The 18,524-nt window shown below is 37.9% G+C and overlaps 1 protein-coding gene across 1 annotated transcript in view; it reads right to left on the bottom strand.

Moving 5' to 3' along the window:
* The window catches only part of hdac7a (histone deacetylase 7a), a 72,883-nt gene extending 54,636 nt beyond the window's left edge, over positions 1-18,247 (bottom strand). The window contains exon 1 of the mRNA XM_055048272.1: positions 18,065-18,247. The gene's annotated coding sequence lies outside the window, so the exon portion shown is untranslated. The remainder of the gene's footprint in view (positions 1-18,064) is intronic.
* Between the last annotated feature and the right edge of the window lie 277 nt (positions 18,248-18,524).

The raw sequence follows: 18,524 nt of genomic DNA, 5'->3' as shown, positions 1-18,524 counted from the left end.
TTTTATCACCTGAATTCAATTGTTTTCTATATGATTGTCAGAAACGACTAACAAGAAACTGAACAAGCTTCTGTGGTTGCCAAAGATGTATTGGGTAAAAGAATTCTGTGCAAAATAGACCCATAAAGGTCTACAAATACCTTCTCAGGAAACTAAACACATATTTAACCTCATTTGGCTTCCTTTTATATTTTTGACTTCCTTCCAGTAATGACTGTAGCCGAGAGCTTTAATCAGAAATGGGTCAAAACTGTAGATTATTATAGAAAACAAAAAAGAATACACTGGATTCTCAAGCTCAACATTGTAACTTCATTTTTAAGTTATAGAAGGTCAATTTTAAAATCTAATGTAATGAATTGCTATTTTTTTTAATGATACAACATATACATATAACACAGCATTAAATATTGCTTTATCATTGTTTAATAATAAAACATTAATGTGCTGCATTAATTTCACTTTATAATTGCATATAATTGTGTCTGTGTGTCAAACAATATACATACGAAAATAAAACATTGATTACTGTAACTGAAGTAAGCAATGTTATACCATATTTCACCAGCTGTGGGAATAATTGTTGTTTGTTTTAAATATTAGTTAAATAACGTAATCTGATGCATGTTTGACTATGTATTGTAAAGCCATAATCTTTTCACTCCTGCTCATATCCCATCAGAATCTTTGGTTTATGCTTATGACTGCGTTTCAATTATTTTTACTGAATCGTCACCAATAGCGGGTGCAGAAAGGTGAAGTGAAAAGGTTTTCCAATCTACAAGAGGACTGAACTTCTGTATCATTTAGTCATATGTTATACTAACCACTAATGCATTCATTTATGCCATATTCATTAATTCACACACCAAAATGCTGCTTTCCCAAAGACAACCTAACAACCTTCTTTCTTTCCCCCATTATGGCTCAATAATTTCTCAGAACTAAACAAAACATGCAGCATTACATTGTTTAGGGTTAAAACTGCACCTCATTTGCTCATGTAGTCAGATTAAAGCATAATCTGTACAGTTAATACTGGGCTGTGGTGAAACGAAACTCATCAAAATACCTTAACTCTGCTGGAGAATAACATAACGAAGGTTTGAAGGAACCAGTACTGTAAAAGAAATGTCCAATAACATAAGTTGGGTCTCCATAAATGTACTAAAGCCAATAGTATAATGACTTGTTTTGAAGGCGAATGACAATAAAGATTTGTTAATAATAATAATAATAATAATAATAATAATAATAATAATAATAATAATAATAATAATAATAATAATAATAACTGTTATTATTATTGATGATGATGATGATGATGATGATGATGATGATGATGATGATGATGATGATGATGATGATGATGATGATGATGATGAAGATGATGATGATGATGATGATGATGATGATAATGATGATGATGTTTAAATTAGTTAACAATGTAGCTACAGTCCAAGCAAGACTGTATGTCCTAGCATTTTTTTTTTCCTTTTTTGTACAGTTTACTGATCAAAAACAGGAATAGTGAATGTCATAATTATAATTGTATTCTTCAGGGATGTTTACTCAGGCACCACCATGTCTCCTTAATCATGGCTGTATGAGCCAAGACTTTTTTTTTTTTATAATAGGATTTTTATTTAGAGTATTGTTTTGGTGGCTTAGCCTATAAGTTCACTTAAATCACATAAATCAAATATCTATTGCTCAGTAGATTTGGTAGTTAAATTATTTAGTGCAGAGGTTTTAAACTCCAGCAGATGAACTTAGCTCTGCTGCAACAAACCTGAAACAGATTTTTGATTATTAGCAAAGACCATAGAATTTAACTACATGTTGAGGAAGTGATTCATTCATTTGATTCAGGGGTTTGATGAATGCACTGGACACTGGACCCTGGGACTGGAGTTCAAGAGCTCTGATTCAGTGGAATCCAGGAAGAGATCAGTGGCTATGTGACCTAGGTGTGTTTGGTTAATATTTACCAACTAATCCTTAAACAGATTTTTTATTATTGGAAGAATATTTTTACAACACAGGCAAGTTTTAGGTTTTATTACACTTTGAATACCAACATCTATGACGTTTTTTGGAAGTTGATGCGGTAAGTTGCTTTGCAGAAAAGTCATATCTGTTGAACTTGATTGCAGTTAACAGTTATTCTCTCTGGAATCTGAATATAAAGGGCTCTCTCAATCTGTTACTGTTTGGTTCATAGCAGTGACAGGCTGGATGCCATGGGTGTGAATGGACTGGGAACTGGTCCGGCAGTTTGACACCAGCAAATGTTTTTAATTCTGCACTCAGAACAAATCTGTACTTGCCGTTGTCAGACGCCCCCGCAGAGCAAGCTTGGCGGCCCCTGCTTGAGGAAGTGGAGCATCCTGTCAGCGCTAACACACTCGAGCACACACACTCACAGTCACCATGCACAGGTTGCGGCAAACAATTTGACGCAATGCCTATGTATCATCTTGGTCTTCCAAGAATCAGACTGCTCGCAGCAGTTACAGACAATGAGCAAGTAAACGCACTGAAATGTGGTCAGCAAGATCCTGTAAAATGTTTTGCTTGAATGTGAATCTAGGTAATGTATTCACATTTAGAACACATCACTCGACAGGAAATAAGCCACAAAATAAGAACTTTGTTTTAATTTAACGAGGATTAATGACAACCGCACTGAGTTAAGTTTGCAAAGACAAAATAAGCATAACAATGTTTTTAGAAAGTGTCTTTAAACTTGCATCCTTGTGTGCTTTGTTCTTGAGGTACATGTTTTTTTTTCTTCATTTTTACTGATGAGAATCTGACCTTTTATAAGAGTTTCACTAGCACTTGTGAATGTTTTTCCCCACTTTTAACCGTCCGCGAGTTTCCACAGAGTGCTAGCATCTGCATGCGTTTTATCCTTTTTTCCGATCTTTGCGTCAGCCGGGTCATCAAGTGATGCTTCAGACCAATACTGAAACCAAGAAGCGTGTGTCTGTCTTATGCTGGTGCTGCTGCACCGTCCGCTCGGGGTGCCTCATCGAACAGGGGGCTTGATGGGGGGGGACCCAAGGCCGTTCCCAGAAACCCTCAGTGTGCCTCTGTGTGTGTGGGGGTGTACAAACTATGCAACAGTGTATGAGAGAGTCCTCTCTCTCGCTGTGTGTGTGTTTTATCTGTTTGTGTGTGCAACAGTATATGTTTATGGTGTGTATGTGTGCGTGCGCACACATGTGTGTATGTGGTTAGTCCATTGAATTACACAATCTACCATGCAGTCTGAATCACATCCGGTTTGAAGCCAAAAATAACAAAAACCACAGGGTGACAGAAAAGCAGCACAGCAGGCATCCGCCTACAGGGAGCGAGGAATACATCCTCACACTCTCTGTCACACACGCACACACCATCCAGCACTGGTCAGTTGCTGGTTTCCATAAACAACAGCGAGAAAAGGTTATTTCTTGCACAAAAAGACTGACATACAGGACACTTGGTGTTCTTTTTCACTCAAGAAACTACAAAAACTTATCAGAATATTGCATAATTTTATGCTAAATGAATGACTGCTTCGGGAAAAATAGTAAATGTTTTCCTGTCAAAAAATAATGCAGAAACCTGGAGGTGTGGTGTTGCGTTGGATGGGCACCCAGATTTACGGAGGTCCTAGAAAGCAGACTGGGATTTGGTTCTGACCATACCATCCTCTCTGCAGGTCTTCCCCCCTTCTGTCTGAGCCTGTTTGTCTGATTACTGCCAATAAAGGCCCTCTATAAGATTTTTCAGACTTTGTATCACAAACTCCATGCGTCTATTTGGAATTCCTTTTGTCATAAACCAGCATCACTACCAACAATAAGTGATTTGGAAAGAATACCATAATTATCTTTTGTGCTTGCAAAAACTCTGACCTGCAGCATAAATGTATTTGGAACCCATACTCTGATATGCCTGTGAAAAAAATTTATTTAAAGGTTCATCTTTTGTGTAATTTAGGATGATTTAGTACTTGATGGTCCAGTAGACTCTGTTCCATTGGGGACCAAACTTATAGCATTTGTTAAATTTTCAGCTCCTGCGGTAAGCATTCACGCTGGATAGTGTCAAACCAACCAAACTTGTTAAAAAAAACAGTTTCTCCTCCCCGCCTGTGGTAGTGCTACACCGAGAATGCAACGGCCTTCTTCATGAAATGTAACAAAAATGGACTGGCAACAGATTTGAATGGTTTTATGATTTCTATTTAGGCTTTGGTAAAAGACCACGAGCCATTAGTCCTGCTAGGGTGAAACTAGCAGGTTTGTTTGGCTGTCCAAATAACCCGACAGGCCGGACAGGGGAATATTAATCATATCAGCAAGAGAAGCCAGTAAGTCTGGAGGAGTGAGAGGGAACTATTAGTCATGTGTTCCACATACCTGACCTTTATGGAACTTTTTGAAGTACATGCAAGTCATTATGTGTGTTGGAAAACTAACACTTAACATCACGCCGAACGGACCATTGTTAGTGTGTCAGACAGTGTTGTCAGCAATACAAGGGCTCCACAAGGGACTGTCCTCACTCCCTTCCTCTTCACACTCTATACGTTCAACTTCAGCTGAACATGTCATCTCCAGAAGTTCTCAGTGGTTGGTTGTATTTGTGAGGGTGATGAGTACAGGGCTGTTGTGGACAACTTTGTCACATGGTGTGAACTGAACCACCTGCAGCTTAAAGTGACAAAGACCAAGGAACTGGTGGTGAATCAAAGGAGGAGGATCAGGATGCTGCTGACCTTTGTTACTATCCAGTGGGTCAGTGTGGACATTGTGGAGAACTATAAATATATGGGTTTCCACATTAACAAAAAACATGACTGGGACAAAGTCGCCTCTACTTTCTGGGGCGGCTGAGGTCCTTCAACATCCGCCAGACTTTGCTCAGAAAGCTCTGTAAGTCTGTGCTAATGCCATCCTGTGTGCTGTGGAGAGCTGGGGCAGCAGTCTGGAGGTGGAGGTCACCAGCAGCCAGAACAAACTGATCCAGAAGGCCAGTAATGTCGTTGAAGGGGAGCTGGACTCTTTGACAGTGGTGTCAGAGAGAAGGATTTTGTCCAAGAAAGCCTGAATCTTAGACAGGGTCATCCACTCCATGTCTTGTCCACTCCATGTCTCGTCCACTCCATGTCTCGTCCACTCCATGTCTCGTCCACTCCATGATGTGACATGCCAGATACAGGAGCACCTTCAGCCAGAGACTCTTTATCAAAGTGCATCACAGACAATCATTTCTGCCTGCAATCATTACAATTCCCAGGTCTGAGCTAATTAATTCAATTTTTTTCTGCACTCATTTATATATTATTTGTTGATTAATATATTTGCATGTGCATGCTTGTTATTTATTTGAATATATGCAGTCATTTTGAACTCTCTCATCACTCTTAGAAGTGGTTCATAAACTTTGTCTCATATAGCTATATTAACATTATTGATATTTAAGACCTCAGAGGGAGTAGCTTGTCAATGAATAAGCAATTTCCCCTTGAGTATCAATAAAGTATATTCTAATCTATTCTGTTTCATCCTATAATGCTGCGGGACGGGAAACCTGGTCATAGATGATGTGAAGACAGATGGAGCAAAACAAAGGGAAGAGATCTTTTTAGTAAAAATGACTAAAAACATATGCCACAAGATCCAAATTTTAATTTTTGTGTGAAATTTGTACAAATTTATCTTACCTCATTTTAGTTACGTGTGTGTCTCTGTATATGTCTGCTGTCTGGAAACTTGTTTGGGTTAAAATCTGCTAAAAAACAATGATCGCTATAGTTTTTTACTGTATCTATTTCTAAGAATTAATAAAAAGATATTTGAAAGAATAAATGTGGGGAAAGCACTGAATTATTTTCCATCCTCTTAACATTCAGGCACTGCTTAATGTAAATCACGTTAATAAGATAAATACATGGCTGCAATTTTACCAAATATGGAATGAGGGGGAGCGGTATTGATAAGGAGAAAACGGTCCGAAACTGAAGCAATGTCAGCTTATGCAAAGATAAACTGCAGTGTTAGAAACCTGATCAGTCATCCTTCAGGTGTAAATTAAAATGAAGTGATACAGTTAAAAACAGCCAGTCTGTCGTATGCTGTGTTTTTTTCTGTACTATATGGGGCAGGATGTGGTCAACTGTGTGCTACAAAGTTGCCTCCCACCTGCAGAGATGTGCTTCAGCTTCTACACAACAACTGACAACAAGAAGTCTGTAGAAAACTGGAAAGCTGAGACTTTACTCTGGCTCACATTCATATGCCATCATAAGACGTTACAAGGTCAGGTTTCATGTTTTACTTGAGTAAACATGAATGTAACGTTGAATGATAAGACCTCTAATTTCTTGTAATTAGGGAAGATAGAAATTTTGGTGAACAGCTGATACTTTCCTGAAGTAAATATCTGGAAAAAAAATAATTAACACAAATGCAAGAGAATGAAAGGTCACAGAGGAAAAGAAGAGGAGGGATCAGATGGGGGAGAGAACTGTAATAATGTTTGGCCTGGGTCTCCCAGCGGGGTCTTTCCTCTTAAGAAGCCAGAAGGAATGCAAAGAATGCAGCATGAGAGACGAAGAGAGGGGGAAGAGTAGAAGAGCCAAGGAGGAGAGCAGGAATAAGAAACGAGGAGAGAGGAAAGGAAGACAGGAAGGAGCTGGGGAATCCAGAGGACAACGACATGATGAAGTCAGTGAGGGAGAGCTAGAAACGAGGAAGAAGTTTCTTATCTCTGCTGGACTAAGTAAACACAAGAGCAAAGATAGAAATAATAAGCCTGGAAAATATTTGGAAAGAGGAAAAATGTGTAATCTCTGCATGTTTGTGTTTTCTGTGCTGATGAACATCCACGTACACGTGTGTGTTTACATCTTTGAGTCTCTGCCTGAAAGATGGAATCGGGGTGTGTGTTACACAGCAAAACACAAAATCTTGCTATGAAATTTTAGTCTAGTGTCAAGAGTAAATATCTTAATACACTTGAAATAAGACCAAACTAATTTACAAGTAACTTTTCAATAAGACAGGAGATTCTTTTTTAGTAAACAATTCCTTAATATTGATAAAAAGTTCCAGAGGTAGATTATTTTGTGTTTAACAAAACTTTGTAACTTGCACTTTTAATCAATATTAAGGGTTGACTTGAAACAAGCTTCTACTTGCTGGACAGTAACTTGTGAATTAGTTTTATCTTATTTCAAGTGTACTAACATTTGCACTAGAAACTAAATAAAAACACTTGGTATCACTCTGCGTTTTGCAGTGTAGTTAGTTTCTGGTAATGTCAGCACTGGAAAATTTTTCACTTTCAAGAAAGAGAAGATTAATTTCCTCTTTTGTTTAGGTCTGCCTCAGGTAGCTGATGAAAGCTGCAGAGGCTACAGGCCTGCTTAAATTAACAAGTGTGCATAATGCTGCTATTAAGGAAGATTACACGTTTACACATTACAGGTCCAGTCTCCCTGAAAATGTGCTGAAGCCGCAAAATAAAACTCTGGAGCGAAGGGATTTAAAATTTCAGGCATTATTCTGCCACAAAGTGTATAATTTTTGTAAAAGCATAAGATTTGTAGTAACAACACTGATTTTGACATCAGCCTAAACAGCAGCCTCGCAGTGCAAAGCAACACATGTTTGAAGCTGGTTGTTGAGGTTGTCATAGCCTGACCTGCAGCATATGCTATTGAGTTCATGTCGCTACAGGCTTGTGATGTTCAACCCAGAGATCAAAATCTGACAGTTTGACTTGATCAACAGGTCAAATGAAGAAAAGTTCAAACTCTTCTTCAACACTGTTCAACTGCAGAGTGTAACTGCTATCCTGACAGCCCCTTTAAAGCTGCTTCATGTAACCTTTAAAACATGTCTTTTACATCCGTCACCATCATGATGGTTTAATATGAGACAGGTAATCTGTGAAAAGATTAATATCCTCTTCACCTCCTCCCTGAGCTGCTAAAACTAGATCTTTTCTCATAGGACTTGTATCCATTTTCTCCCTTCTTACCTGTTATTTGTGAATTTAACACTTTATAAGTGCAGAAAAAGTGAATCTAGATTAGGAAGTCGGACATCTATAAAAAACTGAAATTGGGACAGGAAAGGCTTGATTGGTGCGGATGTTACATAAATCATCACAAATTTGTCCTGCTGGCTGAAATCCTTAGCGCTGTCAATCACTTTCATGCTCACCCTTTCCTCTTGCTCTTTGCCAAGCTACAGCTGGTTCACCATAACATAGCTAGTTAGCATGGCCACTAATGATTGTGAATAAATGGATTTTATGCATGGATAAGTATTTGATTCATTCTGATTGGTTGTTTTTGACCAGGAGCGATGTATTTTTTCATAAAGCACATAGTCTTAAAACATACTGCACAACAGAAAGGCAGTATTAATTCAAAAAAATTAAAATATCTTTTTGTAAATGTTGCATACTGCAGCTTTAAAGTGATTTATAAATAAGATAATATTGCATTGCATTGTACTGTAATATTGCACCAATAAATAAATCAAATTTTGCATCTGGTGGATAAAAGGATTAGAGTAAAGATAATACTTGGAAAAACTCCTGGTTGCACACAAATGGTAATTTACCATCAGTGGTCACATAGGCTGAAAGTCAAAAACAGAGATGATTAATAATTGATCTATAGTTGTTTCATCTTTCCATAAATCGTAATGTATGAAATTGGAAGATCATAGCACTTTTGGATAAATTTTGTTTTTTCCCATCAAAGTGAATTTTGTTTTTGCTTGTGAGTGCTGTCAGCTATATAAGCGTTTCAATTGAAAGCTACTAAAATCAGAAGCCATTGGAGAATTTAGTCACATTTTTGATTCTGTGCATTTTTTTGAATCAATGACCAAAAAAAAAACTAAATTTAAAGAGTAGTCAAAAACAGACATGTTCCTAAAAAGGCTGTGCATTCTTTAGTGTGTTCAAGCTGTTCCTATGGTGTGTGACTTTGAAGAGATTAGCCCCACAGAAGGCCCCGATGACGTGCACAGAAAAACAGCAAGTCGCTGACAGACATTTTCCACAACTTTACAACCATATCATCACCTCTTAACAACGCTCACAAGTTCAGAGAAAGAAATGTTTACCTTTTTTATTTTTTTAATCAAAAAACACCTAAATTGTTCATCTCAAAAGAGAATTTTGGTGATAACAAATTTGAAACTGCTTTTTTTTATTTATTATTATTTCAAAGTATTGTTCATTTTGAGATAATTTGAACCTGTTAAAAAAAATTAGTTAAACTGTGAGTGAACTCAGGCTCAACGTCCACAGCAGAGAAATAAACGAGTGTGTAATGAAAGGCTGCAGATCCTTTACGCCCTCGGGTTATTTAGAGCTTTTAAGTTGGCCAAAACAAAGCAGGAAGGCCTGGCAACCACAAGAAAATCCCGGATATATCGGCAGCAGACACCCATGCAGAGAGAAACTCTCAATATTCTAATCGCATCAAAAGTCAAGCCTTATAACACCCACCAATCTGAACAACAACAACCCTGAGAAGCGTGAGTGTATGACTAGGAAACACCCAGACAGGCCTAAAAATAGCTCTAAACTCATTCTTCTTCTCTCGTTTTCAGTCTCTGTCTAATTCTGTTTTCACCTCTGTCATGATAAAACCCAACAGTAGGAAAGAAAAAAAAGAGGTAAGTTAATGTTCCTCCACGGAAAATGTCACCTTACCGAAGAGCACATGAATGTGAGAACAGCAGACATGACTAAATGATGGAGAGACTAACAAGTATTCAGCCAGAACCGTTGCACCAGGGGAAATTCAGTGTCTCACTGAAGGGGAAAAATTACTCGTTGGAAGCATGTTCAGTTAGCACAATAAAACTGATGATGCATTGTCAAAAAGTGTTTGAAAATGTGGAGATAGTTGGAGGGTACTGGGGCGCTACTTTTCCACAATACTGTCCAATTCTAGGGATTTGTTGTTTCTTGGTGACAAAAGTTGTGAGTTTGTTTGGATTCAGGAAGCTTAATTAGGTTGCAAGTGAAGCAACACAAAGTCACATGAACTCACAAGTAGAGTGTTTACAATGCAGTTTTTGCAACCTGTCATCCTTCAGGGAGTCATTTAAACAAACCCAATTGCAGCCTTTGTTCAAATTTGAGCAGATTTGAAGTGTTGAACTTCTCCTGCTGAGGTTTATCGGAAAGAGTTTAAAATTTATTTATACTGCAAAAACACAAAATCTTATCAGGTATTTTATGTCTAGTCTGCAGTATAAATATCTTAGTAAAGTTGAAATACGCCAAAACAAATTTACATGTCACATTTCATCAAGATATTTGTCAGAGTAAATATTTTCTTAATATTGATGAAAAAGTAATAGTTCTGTTGGCAGATTATCATTTATAACTTGAGAAAAAGTCTTTTTAGATTAAAATAAAAGTTTTTTAATCCCTTATAGCAAACTATGGTTTTTTAGTTCAGTTGAAATTTTTTAAAGGTTTTATTGGCTCTAGTGGTCTTCATTTGATCGTGAATTGACAGGAAAGTGGGTAAAGAGAAGCAGGGGAAGACATGCAGCAAAGGTCACCAGGCTGGGAATTGAACCTGCAATGACAGCGTCAAGGACTAGGCCTCCATAGCTGGGCTGTGATTTTAACCCATGTGCCACCACAGCACCCCTAGTTCAGTGGAAATTGATGCATTCCAACAATATTTGTAGAATTTTTGATGTTTTTACATGATCATTTTTTTATATTACAAAAACTTGACAACAGGAGAGTATACATTTTTCAGAGACACTGTAGCATTTTAATTAATTAAAATTATAGTTAATGTTAAAGAATTAAAAATTCTTTATTTTTTTTAATACAAACAGAAATCATTGTAAATTTTTTAAATCAAAATTTTAATTTTATTATTATTTTTTGTGTGATTGTGTTTCAAATAAAAACCACTACAGCAGGTTACAATGTCTGTGTTTTACCATAAAAGTTTTATTTTGGATATGTCCAAAATAAAACACTGTTTCATGTTTCATTTAGAGTGCAGAATCGTTGCTGCATTAGTTTATATTTCATAAATGATTATATATTTTTAGACTTGGCCTATTCGCAAAGTCTCGGCTGAGACAATTTCACACACTATGCTAATGAACATGCCGTGACATATGTAGGGGTTTTCCATCAAAGCAGTTCTGCTGTAAAAACAAGGATGGTGCTAAACCCAGATCATAAGGCAATGAAGTTCACACTGAACCAAAAACAAACTGAAATGAACTGATCGCAGTGCAGGGAGACGGTTTGAATGAATCCCATCAGCTGGTTTTCACTGTTAACAGATGTCTTAAAATTTCTGGTCTGAGTTGGAAAATGCTGTTTCACACATCGGTTGGTGTTTGTGTGAAACGCAGATTGGAATTTGTGAATGATGCTGGAAGTGAGAGATACAAACAACCAAGCGAAGTCTGTAAACACCAGTGGGTCGTGTTCATAAAAACACTGACTAGTTCCTCCTGATTCACCAGATGGTTTTGTCCTGAATTAAAGTAAAACATCCTGTCGCTTCCAAATTTTCTATCTGACTAAGCGCAGATAAAGCCACAGACTTTGTCTTTGAGGATGTTATCTGCAGACGTTCACTCTGTAGAGCTTTAAAATCCTCAACTGGCCACTTTTCAAACATCATAAGGGTGAACGTGAATTTCTGGCTACTGGCAGACGAGAAGATGAAATTCATATGCTAATTAATGTATGATGCCATCCATAATAAATACTTATCTGTTGTTGTAAGAGTTCATCTTGTGAAAACAAATGAATGTCATTTAAATCTAGTTCAAATTTTTTTAAAACTGCATTATAATGTACTTTCCAGGCACACTGTGCCATTTTATATGACTATCAAGTAACTATGAAAAAAATGCTACATAGGTCAAATATGGCTTAAAAGAAATCTTACTTTGTAATTTATTGACTTGAAAAAAAGTCAATAAGGAGAAGCACATCTTAGTGCTTCTCTCTCTTTAAAAACTCCTGCTCTTTCTGAAGCTCCGCCTTCAGAAAGTCATCATAACATTGCTCTTCTATTAACCCTTTACCAAAGTTTTTACCTGCCTTGCAATGTGAAGCAGCTCATAATAGTTCAGCAAATGTGTAGTTCCACCAGCTGCTAATTGTTGCTGGCTAGTCTTCAGGAGCTGAATGGAGGAGCTACAGGGGAGAGCCGTTCTATGAGGCAGAAGCTCAGAGGTTTGGAAGCTGTAACTCTGAAGAAGAGCTGCATCTCGAAGGCGGGACCAGGTCCACATTTTGCACAGCTGACTGGTTGCCATGGAGCTCAATTGGGATTTGCGATGAGCCTTTCTGACTAAGACTCCAGGTTTATATCTACCAGTCTGGCAGAAGAATATTATTTCCAAGCAAATGAACCGGAATGTATTTAATCTTGGAATGTTCCTCTTAGATGCGCGATGGATAACTTTGTTGTGATTTGATCTTTGGAAAAGCAACAGATCTGCACAACTTCAGCAACTGATAGCACTGGGCGGAGTCCCGTTCCTGTTCAGAGATCTGAAGCAGCTCAATCTTAAAAAATGAAAAAACGTAGAAGTGGTTCTGGGATCATTTTTCAACTCAACTGTTTTCTTAGCTCTCGGCCAGATAATATCAATGTTATGTTTGACTATGATTCTAATAAAACAGGGATGATTCATAATCTGCACACACAGCCTGTCTGGCTAAGATAAGATGCAGGAAGATAAACTAGCAGGGAAATTTGCCTTGGCTGCTGATGATACAAGTGGACAATAACAGCATAAAACATCTTAGTGCTTAAATTACACACTATAAAAAGCCTTTATTCCACACTACAAGTTTATTAGGAGATGGAGAATGGCACATCTGTGTCTACTATCTGTCACTGATGAATGATGAACTTGGGTTTTCTCCAGGGCTTTTAGTGAAAGCTTACACTTCTCCTTGCTGCTGTGCCCTCTGTGGGAAACTTCAGAGAGCGTTTGAGGGAGAAAGAGAGACAGATGACTTTTCCTCACAGGATATCCTGTTCTAAGTTGAGCTGCCGGGCCTTTTCTGACCCCTCTTGACTCTTGACCTGACCGTAGTTTAGGCTCACATCTCCAATATTTCCTAATCACTTCAAATCTCTTAGTCTCCTCGCAAGCTATGTTGTCATCTTGGTTTTCTCTTAGGTTTATTAAACAGAGTGGCTCTGATTGGAAAGCAGCTTCAGTCCATTGGAAGTAATGACATGGGAAAACCTTTAAAATGCAAAAACACAAAATCTTACCAAGTATTTTTGGTAAAGTTTCTATTGAAAATTTCTTTGTGCACTTGAAATAAGACAAAACTAACTTAGAAGTAGCTTTTCAGCAAGACATATGGGCTTGTTATATGTCAGTAATTCCTTATTGTTGAAGAAAAATTAACAGATATAAGTGCAATAATATGCCAGTGGAACAAGACATTCAAATTAATAATATTGGAAAAATGTCTTGTTTCATTGGCAGAATATTTCACTTCCATAAAAGTATTTAATCAATATTAGGGATCGATTGACCTAAAACGAGTACCTATCTTATTGAAGAGTTACTTTAAAGTCAGTTTTGTCTTATTTCAAGAGTACTGAGATATTCTCACTGGAAACTACACAAAATTACTTTGTAAAATTTTGTGTTTTTGCAGTGTAGGATTAAGGCACATGGCTGCTCATTTTGTTTGCATGACTTATTATTTTACATTCGCTCTAGAATTTAGCTTTTATGATGCTGTTTATATACTGATAAACTTTAATAAAATTACAAGACCTTCACAGAACTCTGCAATAAACTAAAAATTACATTGTAATACAGCGTTTTCATTTTTATTTAGTAGTATCAGAGTAAAAGGGGCCAAATACAAACTTTTACTGATTTTGATTTGTTAAAAAAAAATATTTCTGTCTACCACACCGTGAAGTGTTTCTCTGTGTTGGTCTATCACATGAGATGCCAAAAACTTCAGTTTTTCATTTTAAAATGACAGTTAAACAAGGTACACTAAATGCAGCATACGCAGGGAAACCCATCACTTGCACTTATTCTGACCATGTTTTTTCTTTCCATGTCTGATAAATGGCCTCATAAGCTACACAGCAGAAAAATAGAAAAACACGAAAAACACACACCAAAAGATTATACCCCTTGCCTGTGAATTCTTTCCTTATTCCATTCTAATGAAATCCCTAAATATTATGCTCACATCGTAATTATCCTTGTTTTCCAACCACAGACGTCATATAGTGGAAAGATTATTTTGGAATTACTTAGTAAGGAAAAATGTCAGCAAATTTTGGACAAAGAAAAATGAATACTAATATAATGTATCCTATCATTTGTTGTGCTGGTTTATTGTTTCCTCGATCCACAGATAATTCATCCAAGCTGCAAACTGGAACGTAGGAACTGAATAGTTGTTTGTGCTTTTCTAAGCTCAATAGCGCCACCCTTGGCCTCTGTGGCCAAAGTGGGAGCAAACAAAACAGACTGTGATTAGAGAAATAATTAGCCAATCATCCTCTGACCTGAGAGCCACACCCAGAGGTCAAAGAGGCATAAAGTGTCCTGCTTCCCAGGTGCTTTCCCATAAGAAAAGAAAAATGTCAGTGGAGAAACGACATACTGAAGTCAGTGTCAGAGCAGAGGTGCTTGTGTTTGCGCGTGGATATGCTTGTGTGAGGTGGACGGAGTGCAGCGTTTGTCCAGAGGGGTTGTGGTGGAAAAGCAACACTTCCTGCTTCCTGTGGCAAGAGGAAGTGCTACTGTTGATGTCCCCTTATCGCTCTGGACACACAGGCTGAGTGGAAGGAGGAAGGCAGAGAAGAGGAAGAGGAGGAGGAAGAGGAGCTGAGAGGGAGGTCAAGTAAGCTCGACAAAGAGAGGGGACTGAAGAGGCAGTCAAGGTTTGGGCTTTTTTTCTCTACTTTTGTTTGGAAATAAGAAAATGAAAAAAACAGCTATAGAAGTAGGTGTTCTGCTTTTTTTCCTTTCATTTTCTTGTTAGTTTATTTTTACATAAAATGCTTTTCTAGAGTCTTGTATAAGCTTAAACATTTTCATAATGTTGTTCAAGCAAAACTCAATGCTTTTCACTTGGATGTTAAGTGATAGAGCAATATAAATGGAGGAAAATATGTTTTCTTTTTACCCTTTAATTTTATTTTTAGCAAATGTGAAATGTTTGCTATTTCTTCTTTGAAATTTGGCCTAAACTCAGACAAATTAGACATCAATTTCCAACTTTTTCCAAATTTTAAAATTTTGATCTATTTCAAGTATATACTGGCTAAGATAAAACAAACACAAAGTACAAAAGATCTAAATATATTTAGATCTGGACTTTGGCTATCATGTAAATATTGATATGCTTTCTTGCATTTTCTTTATTTACCTCCATTCAACTTTCTATCGAATCTCAACATAATGTCTGTCTAAAGAAAAGCTCCCACAGCATGCTGCTGCCACTGCCATGTTTCACTGTAGGGGCAGTGTGTTCAATCACAATGCAATGTTAGTTTTCTGACACAATTTTTTTTAACAATATATTTTTCTTGCCAATTTTCCATGAGGAAGCACATAATTAATAGCTTTCCTATGGACTTATGACATAATCCTGCTTTTAACTTCACCACCACCAGCCTGTCTGCTGTGTTCCCTCTCTAACAAACCTCAGAAGCCTACAGAGATTCAATTACACACAATAAGTGGTAAAATTATTGGATTTTGAGGGGGGGATTTAACAGAGTACATGGGGCTCAATAAAAAAAAAATGCACGCCATTCTTTTTAGATTTTAATTTGCTTGACATCATTGGCACTTCCCTACATAACAATAGGACTTCAGAAGACTTGAGCTGTTGCAAAGTTTGGTTAAAATAGTCTATGATCTTTTGCCAGGTCTTAAAAAAAAGATAAATATGACATCAAAGGCACAAAAACATGGTAAAGACACATCATAAGCAAGTGTGAAAACCTGTGCATGATGTGTGTTCTGAGAGGGATTAGGAAGGTAAGTAGCAGTCAGGTCATCAGCACCTATATCAGTCTTCTATTACAGATTTATCCCTTTGCTGGTCTGGAGCATTCAGGTGTGTAGCCCAAAGCCAAGACAAAAAAGTGATAGCAATAAAAGAAGCAATCACTCTTCTAAACAGTGGCTTTTTTTGCTAAGCTTAAAATTGTGTAATTTGACATTTAAAATAAATTTGCTTAATGGAAACACAGCAGTTTAGGAAAAAAAAAAGTTTTTATGCAGAAAAATTCTTGAAAGGATGAGCTGTGTTTTGGGCATATCAAAATTTGTCTATTTTGCAAAACTGCAATAGAAACACTATCTTCAAATCACGAGTCATGTGATCAACAACCAGATGTACTACTGTTAAACTCAATGCAACTAAGTGGCCTTCCTTATCCAGACAATGTTTTACCCCTTTTTCTGCATTGTGTAGTTTTTGGGGTCAAACTGGAATAGACATAACTCGACTGGGATTTGATATGAGAGGACTGAGCTCATGATCTAGTTATGCAAGTAAATTGAATTTGTTTGTCTTATAAGCCGCCTTGAAGTAGCATGTGTTGTAAGTTGTTGCTATATAACTAAAGTTATTTGAACTACACTTAATGGCCTCAGGAACTCAGTTTCTGCAGACTTTAAATTCATCATGAACTCCTCTGTAACTCAAAGTATTCTGCACTCCAAGCCTGGACACCTGGTCCATGTTTGCAGCTTGGTTTTTACTAGATGCATCAATGGGAAAATAATTGAATGCACACAACTTATGTTTTTAAAAAATGGATGAATATAAAGTTGTCCTGATGGCTTAAAAGCCAAATTCAAGACCTCTGACTGATCTTAAAAAATATCTGCATAAATTCTAAGATGTGTAAAAAGTTTTTTTCTGCTCCCTCTTATAGAAATACTCACATTTCTTTTGCATTCGTTGCACTCTGAAATGAACATTTGTTTTGTGTTGGTAGAAAGTAGAGTGAATGCTTACCCACAAGGTGAGTTAAGAAAGAAGCACTGTGTGACCACAACAGTGAAATTGAAACAAGCACTGCTGGAATCTGGATCCATTTTGCAGAAACAAAGGAAATGTATCATTGTGTAGATTATTATGAAGAATGAAAAGAGAGTAAACTGGGAATACATCGACAGAAGAGGAGAGGGGAAGAGATGTTTGGGATCAGGGTGGGGAAGCTTTCAGCACTTGGGGATTGTCCCAGATGGACACAGGCCGCTCCCTCCCTTTACAAACAGCCCCTGGATTCCACTTCTTCGCCTCCCTTCTCTTTCTTCTGTCCATCGCTTGCAACTCAATAGTTTGAAGAGCACTCAGCAAAAAATGTCAACAAATACACACTTAATGAATCACTTTTCTTCTGACACTATATATATTTTTACCCCCCCCCCCCCCCCCCCCTTGTCCTCAAACACATGGAACCCCCCTCCACCTCAATCTCTGCCATTTCCAAAGTCAACACACCACTAAATGCTGGGCTGACTCACTTCCACTGTGGGTGGCTCTGTTTCCAATTTTCTCACCACCTCGGCCTCTCCACCACCTCGGAGGAAAAGAGGAAGGTTTTGTCCAGAATACACACACACACATTAAAAACAGCCAGAGAGGCATGCAAAAAGTGACAAACATTATTTACAAATGTTAAAGGTACGTTTGCATGGAACAGGACATCCCAGAGGAGACGTGGGGGTAAAAAACCAAGCGTGCATCTCCCACTTCTTTTGGAGTTGTGAAATGCTTGTCGCTGTTTTCCTTCCTATCTTTCTCTTTGGGGGAGCGTGGGAGCGCCCTAAGAGCTCTGCACACAAACCGCAGGGCTCATAACAACAGGAGGAAGCCGGTAACTTGAGTAACTCCAACCGGCCAAAGCAAAGGAAGAGAAGAGAGAGAGATGGAAAGAGAGGTATTTTGCATCTTTTGCTCCTCTCCAGATTGCGGCACAAACGTCAAATCTGACAGATTTCCCAGTTTCTTGCCTTACCAGTTTGCGTTGCGCATCGTGGGGAGTGTGCTACGAAGTCTCATCAGTCATGTTCACGCACAGTTCAATCCACAAAGCTCTGGAGTGGAGACAAGGCACTCAAACAAGACATTCACAGTGGTCCAGGCGCGGTATCAGTTCCCTCTGGCCAAGTGTTGAGAAAGTGAGGGGCCGCAACAAAAGGCGAAGAGGGAGAGACTGAGGCACAGAGTAAACGAGAGAGAAAGAGAGTGAGGGAGAGAGAGAAAGAGATTAACCTCTGAGAAGACGGGTGGACTCTCTCTCCCTCCCTCCCTTCCTTACACACACAAACATGCACACACACACACACACCAAGCTGGTTTGCTGTATCACTGACTTCTTGTGTTTTCTCTCATGTGCCAAGAGGAGGTAGAGAAAAAGAACAGGGAGAGCAAAGAGTATGTGTGTTCACAGTCATGAATGCGTGTGTGTGTGTGTG

Source organism: Poeciliopsis prolifica, unplaced genomic scaffold (assembly GCF_027474105.1).
Source record: "Poeciliopsis prolifica strain line A6 unplaced genomic scaffold, Auburn_PproV2 SCAFFOLD027, whole genome shotgun sequence".
Classification (NCBI taxonomy): domain Eukaryota; kingdom Metazoa; phylum Chordata; class Actinopteri; order Cyprinodontiformes; family Poeciliidae; genus Poeciliopsis; species Poeciliopsis prolifica.
Note: the sequence above shows the minus strand (reverse complement) of the source record. Positions and strands in the feature narration are given on the sequence as shown.